This window comes from Labrus bergylta, chromosome 1 (assembly GCF_963930695.1).
Source record: "Labrus bergylta chromosome 1, fLabBer1.1, whole genome shotgun sequence".
Classification (NCBI taxonomy): domain Eukaryota; kingdom Metazoa; phylum Chordata; class Actinopteri; order Labriformes; family Labridae; genus Labrus; species Labrus bergylta.
Window position 1 is genome coordinate 13,493,862 of NC_089195.1, and position 12,500 is coordinate 13,506,361.

A 12,500-nucleotide genomic window follows, 5' to 3' on the forward strand; every position below is an offset into this window, starting at 1 on the left:
AAGAAGGGAATAAGCTATTTTCCCAACAACAATGCATTTTTCAAGGCTCATGAGCTGCCCGTCTTCTTCTGAGGCACGAACAACGTGCAGAGCTGTTTCCGAGCAAACAAATGCAGAAAGTAATAAGCTCCAGCCACTGACAGGGATCAAGTTCAGCACATTTTTACAAGTAGCAGGCTGGTGCTGCAGCGCATCTCACTACTTAAAGAATAAATAAAAAAACATGTCATACATTTATTTTTATTCTTTGGTTGCCTTGGTTGCTCAACTGGTAGAACATGCACCCCATGTATGAAGACTCCTCATCACAGCTGCAGCGCGTTTCAAAGCTGCAGCTCTTCAGATCCTGAATGATTCTGTCCCTCTACAGCGTTCACTGTCCCCTGAAGGCAAAAATAACATAATTAATAATGTTACAAAGGCTACATATCTGCTAGTATGACACAAAGTCTGCAAAGAAAAAGCTGCTTGTATAGAAGAAATAGATGCGCCTTGGATCTTCCTAACCAACAGTTATTGTTGTTTTTGTTTTTTTTCGTTTGTGTATTTAGTGGTGAAAGCAGAGAAACTGAAAAGAGTGGATGGATGCAACTAAAATCAAAGACTCTATACTGTGTAGTCATGACAACTAAGTCAAACAGAGCCACGTCTACTGGAGCCATTTACAGAATGCATAACATCCATAACAGCGCTGTTAAGAAGCTCTGCCATCATAATGCCTTAGTACTCCCCCAACAGTGTAATATATTTATTATTTTTTTAAGGTCTACTTTGGGGCTTTTTATGCCTTTATTTTAGAGATATATCAGTGGATAAAGTCAGAAATCAGGAAGACAGAGAGAGTGTGGCCGACATGCAGGACAGGAGCCACAGGTCAGTTCATACCCAGACTATAGCCTCTGTACATGACACGTGTGCGCTAACCTCTAGGCTATTTGCGGCCCTTATGATAAATACATGGGTGTAATGACCGACTATGTGTTGTCCTAAATAGACCATATTGAATATGTCTCGTTTTGATTTTTACTTCTATGTCCCACAGTCCTGTAACACAACACGGTAAATGTGTCTGTGTCCTAAGATCTGATCAAAAAGTTTGAGGGCGAATCACTCTGGAGACTCTGAACCAGCCTGTGAAATAAACATGCAGGCTGCAGGGTAACAGCATCGTCTCCGACCCTAACCATGCTTTGACATTGATTATGAATATTTTTGGGCTTTTTGTGCCTTTATTTAGAGGTAGGACAGTTGATAGAATCAGAAATCAGGGAGAGAGAGAGAGTGGGGAAAGGAGCCAAAGCCTGGATTCTAACTTGGGCTGCCCGCTTCCAGGACAGCCGCCTCCATATATGAGGCGTGCACCAATCACTAGGCTACCAGCGCCCCAAGCGTCCCATGTTTTACCAGGGTCAGACTGAAGCACTCCTGGATGCATGAGTCAATCCTCAAAATGAATAGCCTATGAAGCTGAATCCCAGAATCATTGAAAGGCCTCTGCAGATTTGTTTGGTGTTTGAATGTTGTGTCAAAGGTTTGCATCTCTGTATCTAGTCTTTAATGTAATGTTGTCAATGGAGCCGCTGTGATGCAAGTCAAATGTCAGACTGTCTGATAATGAAGTCCTATCAGTCTGTCAGTAAGTTGAACCCTTGAGAAGACAAGTCTCCACTGCCACGTTGAAGACAAAGCTGATATCAGAAGTCCCGCCCTTTCTTTATTTTGATTGGTCAGTGAGGGAGAAGTGACATTGATGAGGGTTCTGGTGTTCCAAAAGTTGAACTACTTCCATAAGACTGGCTTTGAATTAGAAACTGGATAAAACCGTGGTAATGGACCCAAGCCCTTTAGATATAAATAAGAAGACGAAGATAGGAGGAGTAACTAAAATGGCATCTCACACAGATACATTCATATTCATGTTATGTGCAGAATCTGGTAATCTCAACATACAGAGGGAAAAATAAACATTACATGGTGTAAACACAGCCGCTCAGTGTGCAATCAAACCGGGGAGAGATGTGCTGCCAGACCAACTCTGTGGGTGGTCACATCTCAGCCAGGAGTGTGTGCGCTCAGTACTCTGTGTTCTCATTTGTAAGTGTCCTGCCTTGTGGGGAGAAGTTCTCCAGCAGCTCGCCTGAAGATCTGCGGCACGACCTGATCCCATCAGTCATTACTTCTCTTCCTCATCCTCAGTGAGCAACGTGTGGCTCTGCTCATTATTTCAGTTTCCTCCTTCAAACGAGCCATAAAACGAATCCGCCTCTTCCAAATGAGGAGGTAATCCAAGACTCCATCTCCCCAATCTCTGCACCTCACACCTGCCGTGTTTGCTAACGCTCACAGAGCCGCCGCTCAACACACTCCCTGCAAAAACAACACCCACAGAATCCAGGCTGATTGCAATGAAAGAATGCAAAAAAAGATGCTAATAGATACCATCTGCTAATGCAAAGGTAATGATCGGTCTGATCGTTATCCAAATAACACATGTGGAAGCAGATTGCGGTTTCATAACCGTGATAAATAGAGCATGAAAGTAGACACAAGACACATGTTTTTGCTGTCAATTTCCCCCAGTAAATTCTGAGTAAAATTTGGTAATCTGGTTGCAGGTTCGTCATTTTTGGGGCTATTCTCCAAATATTATCGTCTGTATTCCATCAGAAAAACTTCAGTCTCTCTGCATTATCTAACCTCTCTGTACACCAAGTGGTATCCTTCCTCTCTCCCTTCTCTTCACCCCCCTCTCTCTCTGTCCTCTGTCTCCTGCTGCATTATCATCACTCTCCATCTGTGGCTCTCTGAGGCGAGACACAGCACCTCTGTCCTCCTCTCCATCACTCCATCTCTCTCTATCCTTCACTCCCTCGCTTCTCAAACACGGGGACAGGCAGCGACAAGGACCCTGACTCTCTCACTTTGCCTCGTCTCAAGATGATTCTCCTTTTTCACTCATTTTTTAGGCTGCATATTCCCAATGTTTCCACCTCTCTGCCTGCTTTTCTAAAATCCAAAATTAGCATTATTTTTTGAAGAAATGCTTTTAAACTGTAAATGTCTACAATCAATCCAAACAACAAGCACTTGGCCTCATTAAAAACAGATTCCAGGTATGAAAAGTGTGAGTACAAATCAATCTGAGGATGCATATTTAAGCAGGAATTAATGCAATCCAAGCAGGCATTCAGAGGCAGACTTTTAAGACGATGTGTTTGTTTTGTTAAAATTTGACAGAAAGTGACATCTGCATTACAGGAAAAGTAATTTTCAACTTTGTCCCAGCGTGATGAAGTTTATAAACACCCTGTGTCCTTAATGTTTGACAGACTCTGAAGAAGAAGGTTTTCTTTAATGAAAGATTTAGAAGTGTGTCGGGTTTTGAAATGCAGAAAAACACAGACGAGGAAAAAAACTCACCTGAGGCTGCAAAGAAAAATATCGAAAAGAGAACATGCATAAAAACCGTTGAGTCTTTTGTACACAGCTCCTCACCTATTTTGGATAGTCAGCCAAATATTAATAGAGCGAGTGATACACATATATGAACCATCCATCCATTATCTATACTGTTTTTCCTGTTAGGGGTCGCGGGAGGGCTGGAGCTGATCCCAGCTGTCACTGGACGAGAGGCGGGATCTCAGGGCTGACATAGAGACAGACCTGAGTCACCAGTTAACCTAATGAGCATGTCTTTGGACTGTGGGAGGAAGCCGGAGTACCCGGAGAGAACCGCACACATGCACGGGGAGAACATGCAAACTCCACACAGAGAGGCTCCTGTCAGACGGGGATTCAAACCGCTGCAGCCCATTATCAAACATATATTCATATAAATTGTTGTAAACTGAAACATGATGCCTGTTTTGACAGAAGTTGTTGCCTCTTCTATCACATTCCTTCCACATACTGCGCGTGTCGACGAATGCTTTCCTTTCTTTTTCCAAACTGACACGTTCTGAACTCTGCAGCTTTTTTCAACATTTGCAGTTCAATATTTGAACTTAAGAGAAAGGTTTTTTATTAACCTGATGATTTCAACTGAGAACTTGCTAAGACAAAAGTTTTGCATTTTTCACTTCTTATCGCGACTCTCTCCTCAGCCTCCCTTCCCCTCTCTCCTCTCACCCTCCCTGTCTGTCCCCCTCTACGTTTTCTAGAGAGCCTATTTCATGCCCCTGAAATCCGCTGCCTGGCTCCGGTCGCCTCTTTGGCATATAGCTCCACTCATCCCTCTCCATATTGCTCCGTGGTTCCGCTCCATCCATCCCTCCATCTCTCCCTCTCTTCCTCCTCCTCCTCTCCTTGCCACTCTTGCTTCATTTGGCTCATGATGAGGTGTCACCGCTCTGCCCTTGAGTGGGCGAGAATCCCCTCTGACAAAAAGTGTTTGCATGTGTGTGGATGCCGGGAGGTTTGTAATGAGATTGCCTGTCCTTCCTACATGTGTGTGTGTGTGTGTGTGTTCTGTGTGTGCGTGTGGCCCCTGCTCGGTGGGTAGAATTGACAGACATCAGGATTGTGCTGTCACAGCAGGAGAAGAGATGATTTAGTTGTCAGTAGAAGGCAGATGGAGCTCACAGATAAACGCACCGCGCTGCTGCGGGGATAATGTAAAGATGCAAGGCTATTCTGCTGGGACATTTACTGTGCAGCTTGAAGGACCATTGATGCAGAGTGAGCAAGCAAGGGCACATGTTGTCTACCTGTAGAGTTCATGTTTGTAACAAATCGTGACTCAGTGTTTCATTGTGGATAATAGACTCTGGAGCGACTGATTCTTGGCGGAGAGCACTTATTGCATAATGTCAATAAAGCTTTTGAAGGAAAACTGAGCCATATGTACAATCCCAGAATTTACATTAGCAACAGTGTGTTATCATAAGTGTAACCAGGGATTCAAAAATGACCATGTCAATAGCAGTGGTCAGAGGTACTTCCTTTGAGAATTTGAATGTCATCTAAAAAGACAGGAAGTACTTTTAATCTTTCATTTCAATTAATTAACTCTTCTTTTTTTTCCAAATTAAAGACATCCCCACGATAAATGTAGTGTTGTAGTCAAGACCACACTAACCGAGATCAAGACATACCCGAGACCAGAGTGCTCTGAGAGCGAGACATTTAGGGATCAAGACCAAGACCAAGATCAAGACATTTAGTGATCGAGACCGAGTCAATACCGAGACCATAAATATCACTGAAAAGTCCTCATCTTGTGTGCAGCGTGTCACTCACTTAGACTGTAACACCGGGAAGGTTGCAGACGTAACCGGGGGATACAAATCTAATTATGAATGAATTAAAGTTATTTGTTCTTTAAATAAGAGATGTTTTCCTTCTAATCTCAGTGATGACGTGGAGTCCGGCCAGTCCGAGACCAAGACAAGACCGAGTCAAAATGCTTTTGATTCTGAGACAAAGGCAGAGACCTACAAAAAGTGGTCTGGAGACCAAGACCTCATGAAATGAGTCCTCATAAGTACACCAGGTACTAAGTGTCGTCCACTTCTTTGCTCAGGCACTGAGCTTGAATTAAGTGAAAAAGACAGACTGCACGGTCACAGCTGAACTTGAACTTGGTGCAGCGTAGATCAAATCAAATCTGTCCTGCACTACAGAGCAAATGAACAGAACTGAACTGGACCGAACTAGACTACACTGGACTGCCGTGTCCTTCTCTTTTAGGTTAATTATCATTGAGGCAAAACAATCCTCCCTAACGTCGACGTTTTCCCCGTGAACTGGAGTTCATGTAATGAAGAGGATGCAGAGGCTGTGGTTTGGGAGGTGACAGACAGGACAAGATGGAGTTTGAAAGGAGACGAATATTAGCCTGTCATTCCCATGTCACTTCCTCCGTCTCTTTAAATGAACGCTGCGGCGAGGTCGCACGGTGGCTCGCCTGCTCGCCTGCTGCTGCTGCGGGGAAATGACAAAGTAAATGTTATTGTGGATAAAGGTTAAGTCTTAGAGGATGAGGAGTGAAAATGATGCAACAAGCACCCGCCTTCTGCTGTGCATGATTCACGCCTTAAATGGCATGAAAGGTTGTGTTTTTTATTTAGTGCGTTTTGAAGGATTCTAAAAGAGCTTTAAAAATGAAGTGAAGCAGGATTGCCAAGTTTTCATCCGGTTCATTTAAAGGTCAGAAAATGAATATGACACCACCTTTTCTCTCAGAATGAATTAGCAAATGGCAGCAGCATGAATGCCCTTGCAGCTAAAAGCATTTATTTTCTTTATAAGACTCTTTAAAAACTGCTCGATCAGCCTCTCCATTACTGCGACATTAAAGAGGCATTGACTCTTGGGAAACCGACATAAACAAAGGCGATTATTATTAGCCTGTCATAGCAGCATCAGGTAATAATTACCAGATCATGATTACCTTGTCTTAACTGCGTAATTCAAGTTTCAATTATAATGTTGTTGACAAATTGAGGTGTATTGCAATAATCTCCATATGATTATGGCAATTTAGAGGGAATCAAATGACCGGGATGAATAATGGATGTGAGTCCCTGTTCAGCCCTGTGCTGCAGATCAGTCTATTAACTCGTCACCGCTGGACAGGAGGGGGACATCGCCTGCGGCAGTGCTCCTAATGACAAATGTAAATGCCCCTTCATGGTGGGATACATCTCTTATTAAAGTCTAATGCGCCATGTGTAGGGAACAGACGTGTGGCGGGGATTCAGGACGCAGATCAAATAAAAGCAAATCATTTCAATCTCATTGTCGGGGACGAAATGATCGCCTTGTTTCAGAAGGATTTAAAGGGGAAGCAGGCAGAGAGAAACATGTCGATGTGTCACTTTATGTCTCTCGTCTACAGAAATGTACAACAAGCTCAGAGAATCCAGAGTAAATATAGCTTAATGGTTGGTGTATTTTCAGTGATTTACGCTGCGTGTCAGTGTCAGGTCAGTGTGAGGGTTCGACTGTCAGTGCCAGATTCAAAGTCATGGATCATAGCCGTGTAACGCCAAGGCCAGGCTATCAACCAATTTGACGTATCAAGGGTGACTGTTGCATGAGCCTTGATCATGATGTGAATATTGAAAACTCATTGATGTGGCCTTCCAGGCTGCTTCAGTCAGCACATTATTACTGCTTCTCATCAAACTACTCCACCACGTTCAGAAAACTGCACTGACTTTCTTTGACCGCACGCTCGTAAATTGATTTTGCACAAACCTTAATAGTCCAGATAATCAACATTGATAAGTAGAGAATAATGTAACCAGGTATTCTCTAACACTAATATGTGTCTCTAGTCCGTCTACAAACCCCCCAATGATGAGAAAATGTCATCCTCTCCGTCTTTTACCTGCTCCACTTTTTAGAAAATGTGTGCTCAAACAGGCTGTTTGGAGATTTTCCCTTCATGACATCACAAAGGGCTGTGTTTGTTCTGCCCTCTGATGCTGCCTTCTCACCGTAAACAATAGGGCATGGAGCGAGAAAGCACTGAGACAACAAAGCCCTTCCAGAGAGGGGGCATGTTCAGACACAGCTCATTTACATATTTAAAGGTACAGACACAGAAACAGCCTGTTCTGAGCAGGGCCAATAAATGGTGACCTTTAATTACCGTAACTAAGTACATGTACTTCCTTACTTTACAACACTGCCTGAAACAAAAGCCAACCTCAGCTCCACATCGCTCTCTGTTGCTAGGTGACCCAAAGTTTGTTTGAGCCAGAATTTCCAAAATGGTGACCGCTGTTGTTGGGCTGCCAAAATTCTGTTTCCGAAACTAATGGGTGACATCACTGAGACTACATCCATTTTTTTTACAGTCTATGGTCTTTACAACCCAAAGGATGGGGAAAGGGTTTCCACAGACATTAGGAAATGAGAACACATGACTTTGTTAAAACCACCGGTTGGAGGAAATTCTCACAATTCTAAAGAAATCATTTCACATGAGCTTCAAATTGATGGAAATATCTCGACAGCTATGGAATCTATTTCAGTTAAACTTGGTAATGAGCAACTTCCGGATAAATTGAAAGCACTTCCATGATCCCTTAACCTGCTAAATCTAATCGTATTTGGTTTATGACTAAACACCTGCAAAACTTTTGGAACTGCCTTAAAACGTCATCACTCCTCCCTCTTGCTTTCACGTTCATGTAGCTCTTCATGAAACATTTCAGGAAGTTGTCAGGACTTTTGTGCAAGTGCTAAAACCCCATCAGGGATAATTGTTGATTTAACTTCTTTAATGACACCAAGATTCAATCATTCCATCACTTGAGGAACGTACATTACTTCCTCTTGCGCTGTATTCAATTGATGTGTGGCAATATTAACAGATTATTAAGGCCTTGTGTGTTCTCTGTTTTGATTTCATCAGATACTTTTCATGCTTTTCGACGGAGTCCAAATGTCAGCAAAGCTTATCCATTTGAACTTACCAGGGGGTGATGTGTGATCTCAGGAAACTGCAGCCAAACCAGAGTACCAAAGAAGAAAAAGAAAGAGCTTCACTGTTGCTGAGCCATGCTTTCTCTGCGTGGAGTTCTGGCTCATTGGTGAGCACACTGAGAGCTTATATTCCAAACTCTTGAGTGTTTATTCATTCAGCTATTTTCTGTTTAGGTGGGTAAGATGACTGCACTTCCTGATCTTGCCAACTGCAGCTATAATCACATTGCTGAAGGCCAAATCCATCGACGTTGGCTCAAAATGCCAAGCTGAAATGACAGATTTGGGTAACTGGTTTATTAAAGCAAAAATAATTTTATTAAATCTGATTTACAGCCAGCGTCCTGCAGACATTTCACCCCAACATTCCTCCTTTCCAATTATATAAACCAACCTATCAGTGCTGTAGTCGTAGTATTTTGCTTTTTGAGAAAAGGGGGATAACGAGAAGCCAGCACACACACACACACACACACACACACACACACACATATACTGTCATTGCGTGCTGAGTGACAGCAGTGACAGCAGAAACTTGTTGCAGAAAACCAGAAAAATAATCATGCAAAAGAAATGTACAAGGAGAAAACTGGATGCATTATATAGGCTCCAATTTGCTGCAGAGAGAGTACAGTGCGGTCTGATTTGCATTTGAATTACTGTACATACAGAGACACACACTCAAACATCAACTCTGGGGACGACTCCCCGCTCTCTCTCTGTCTCTCACACATACTCTTACTGTAGCTTCAAAATAACCGCAGTGTATCTGCAACAGCACCTCCGAACGTAAAGTGGACAAAGGATTTCCTCGTGTCAAGGTTGGAGAAACATGTGTAATAACAGTCACACATACACACAATCACACACACAAAGTCGCCCTGAGGCACACAGGGGGAGGAGGCTGAATGGCAGGTAGTGAGGTAAAGCATCAGTCACTGTAAGGGCTGGGGATGTGTGTTTGTGTGTATGTGTGTGTGTGTGATTACTGCCATGAGTGGTGATCTGGGGCCAAGGTGCACAGCAAATACGCCCGAGGCAAACATGTGTTATTGTTTGTTTCTGTGTGTGTGAATGCAGAGCTTTCTATGTAAATGCACCCACACACATTTTTTCCCCACAAGCTATTCTTAGCAGTAAGTGATGGTATGCAGAATTCAGTGTGTGTGTGTGTGTGTGTGTGTGTGTGTGTGTGTGTGTGTGTGTGTGTGTGTGTGTGTGTGTGTGTGTGTGTGTGTGTGTGTGTGTGTGTGTGTGTGTGTGTGTGTTTGCTTGTGTGTGTTTTCTTGTGTTTTTGTGTGCAATTATAACAGCTGTACAGTCATTTGGACCCTGGAGCATCCCGAGGGCCAAGTTCAACACCATCATGTTTTCTCTCGGCTTACGACAAAGAAAACCCACTCTGCAGTCCACTCTGCCTTCCCCTCCCCAGGTACACATCAACTGTGACAAGGAATACACACGTGCACACACACATGCACACACACACGCACACACACGCGCACGCACGCACACACACACGCACACCTTTCCTGTCTATAATTTCTTCCCTGAGGTTTTGAAAAAGCTGCGATATCAGTAATTGCGGCTCAGAGGATGCTGACTGTGTCCCTGAAACACCTCGGATGCACAAGTCAATTCCACTCTCCTTGTCGTCATTCTTCACCGTGTAATTTCACTCAGTGTGTTTAGCTTCCAACACAATTTACTTGCAGGGCGCACAGCTCTACTGGCAGCATTCATTGGTTTCTGTAAAACATTGGCTTCCCAGTGCCAGTAATTCTTAGAAATAATTAAATTTGCCCGGTTCAGTCTGCAGCTCATTAACCTTTAGTTTGACCCCCAAAAATAATCTTCAGGAGTTTATTCTTATAACTGTAATAGATGGCATAAGACCTTCATCAAGGCACCCTCCTATACCTGCTGCGTTAGGCACCGCATGCCTGCACCCATAGGAAATCTCACAGCACCCATCTGCTCTATTATCCATTCTACCAAGCCACCCTGTTAGCTGGCACTTTGCATGCCCTGCAGAAACCATCAAATATCACTTAATAATTATGACTGTCAGAAATAAAAGAGCCATACATGGATTGATGTAAAACAGGGGTCTCCAACACGTCCATTGCAAGCTTTTCATTGACTCACTAAGAGGTTCACAGACTGTGGACCATGAATGCACATTGAAAGCATCTTCCCACTGGTTTAAATGAAACATCTGTGCTGTGCTTTGGTCAGAATATAACATGAATCAAGCACCAGAGGAGGTTTGTGACCCTGTATAAACCAGCTCTCTCAGAACGCTCCGTTTTGATGTGTGTGTCTCTTTAAATGCAATGAGCCCCCCCAGAGTTTTCCCTGTGGACATCACTCCTTCATTAGAGAGAATAAAAATGGCGGACCTGCGTAAAAGTTTTGTTCTAGGCTGGGGGTGGAGTCCATGGGTGGAGCTACCAGGGGAGGGGAGGGGATTTTTTTAATCAGAATCCCACTGTGACATCACAAGGAGAGCACATTTGAAACAAAGCATTTTCCTCTGTGTTGTAAGACTTATGCAGACCACAAACAAAGGACTGGATGGGTTTATTTCAGATTTTGTGGGTCAGTAGACACTCAGGTTACCCAAATATATGTTCAAAAACACTGTAGAAGTGGATTTTTCACAATATGTCACCTTTAAAGTAACTCACATCCTCACAAAGCACAAGCCCCAGTTGCCATTACATTTTTCAAGGAACTTAACAGTAAGAGTGATAATGATAAAATCTGCTATAACTGATGCACAGTTCACAAACAAGAAGCTCTCAGATGAGAAGATCTGGAGACCCCTCATATAAGGTTGCTGTGTCTGTGTTTTAAGGCTTTCCACAGCAGATGCCAAAACTACAAGGCACAATCTCTTGTCTATGTAGACCCCCATGACACCCGCTTGAGTGCTCATGGACCTGGTCGCCTCAGGAGGGGATACAATACTTAGGTGTTAGATTGCCAGTGTCCCGTTTGCACGTGCAAGCCGGCATATGTATTCATCATCAGTCTGGAAACAGAGCCCTACATCACTATGCAAATACACCTAGGGGGCAGTATTTCCTCGAGTAAATAGAGGACGAAACTAATTAAACATATTCATCGAGTTGTGAGGATTAACACTATAAAATGCAAGGTACCACAAATAAAACATTCAGAAGGCTCCGCACGCACACACTCACTGAATCACATTAAATATGTGTCCTTCAGCAAGATCCTACAAATGAATTCCATGGATGCACACGGCCTAAAAAGACAAAGAAATAATGAACGCTCTCTTTGTTAGATTGCATTAATTATTTCTTACATATTGACTGACAAGTAGAAGGCAGTTAATTAACTCTGTTTGTTTTGTTGTCAATTGTTTGACTGTAATTGACAGAATAGGGGGAACATATATATGCTTTCTGTGCGCCTGGTTTACACCATACCATCTATTATCTATACTGCTTTTTCCCATTGGAGGTCACGGGGGGAAGGAGGCGATCCCAACTGTCACTGGACAAGAGGCGGGGTTACACCCTGGACTGGTCGCCTGTCAATCACAGGGCTGACATAGAGACAGACAACCAGCCACACTCACATTCACACATACAGACAAATTCACCAGTTACAAGCATGTCTTTGGACTGTGGGAGGAAGCCGGAGTACCCGGAGAGAACCCACACATGCACGAGGAGAACATGTAAACTCCACACATAGAGACTCCTTTCAGACGGGGATCGAACCAGGAACCTCCTCGCTGTAAGGCAACAGCGCTAACCCTTGCACCACTGGTTTATCGAACCAGTTTTCAAGAGTGTCCTACAGCAAAGAAAGGCCGCAGAACAGTGAACAAAGTTTGTGACACACAATGAGCAGGCGATGAATGCAATTATATAACAAGATGCATGACTTTAAAACATTAAAAGACAAAAAAGAACACATTTAACCAAGCAGCAAATGTTTGTCAACATCCACCACAATCATGAATATATCAGGCAGAACATCTACAGCCAGATGTGCCTTCATTCAAGTCATTTAACATCCTCTTAAAA

The 12,500-nt window shown here is 43.3% G+C and overlaps 2 protein-coding genes across 3 annotated transcripts in view; one reads left to right on the forward strand and one right to left on the reverse strand.

Annotated features, from left to right (window-relative positions):
- Window positions 1–12,500, reverse strand: part of LOC109989051 (zeta-sarcoglycan) — a 380,910-nt gene that overhangs the window by 359,629 nt on the left and 8,781 nt on the right. The window lies entirely within an intron of this gene.
- Window positions 1–12,500, forward strand: part of tusc3 (tumor suppressor candidate 3) — a 109,299-nt gene that overhangs the window by 69 nt on the left and 96,730 nt on the right. The gene's annotated exons all lie outside the window — the stretch shown is intronic.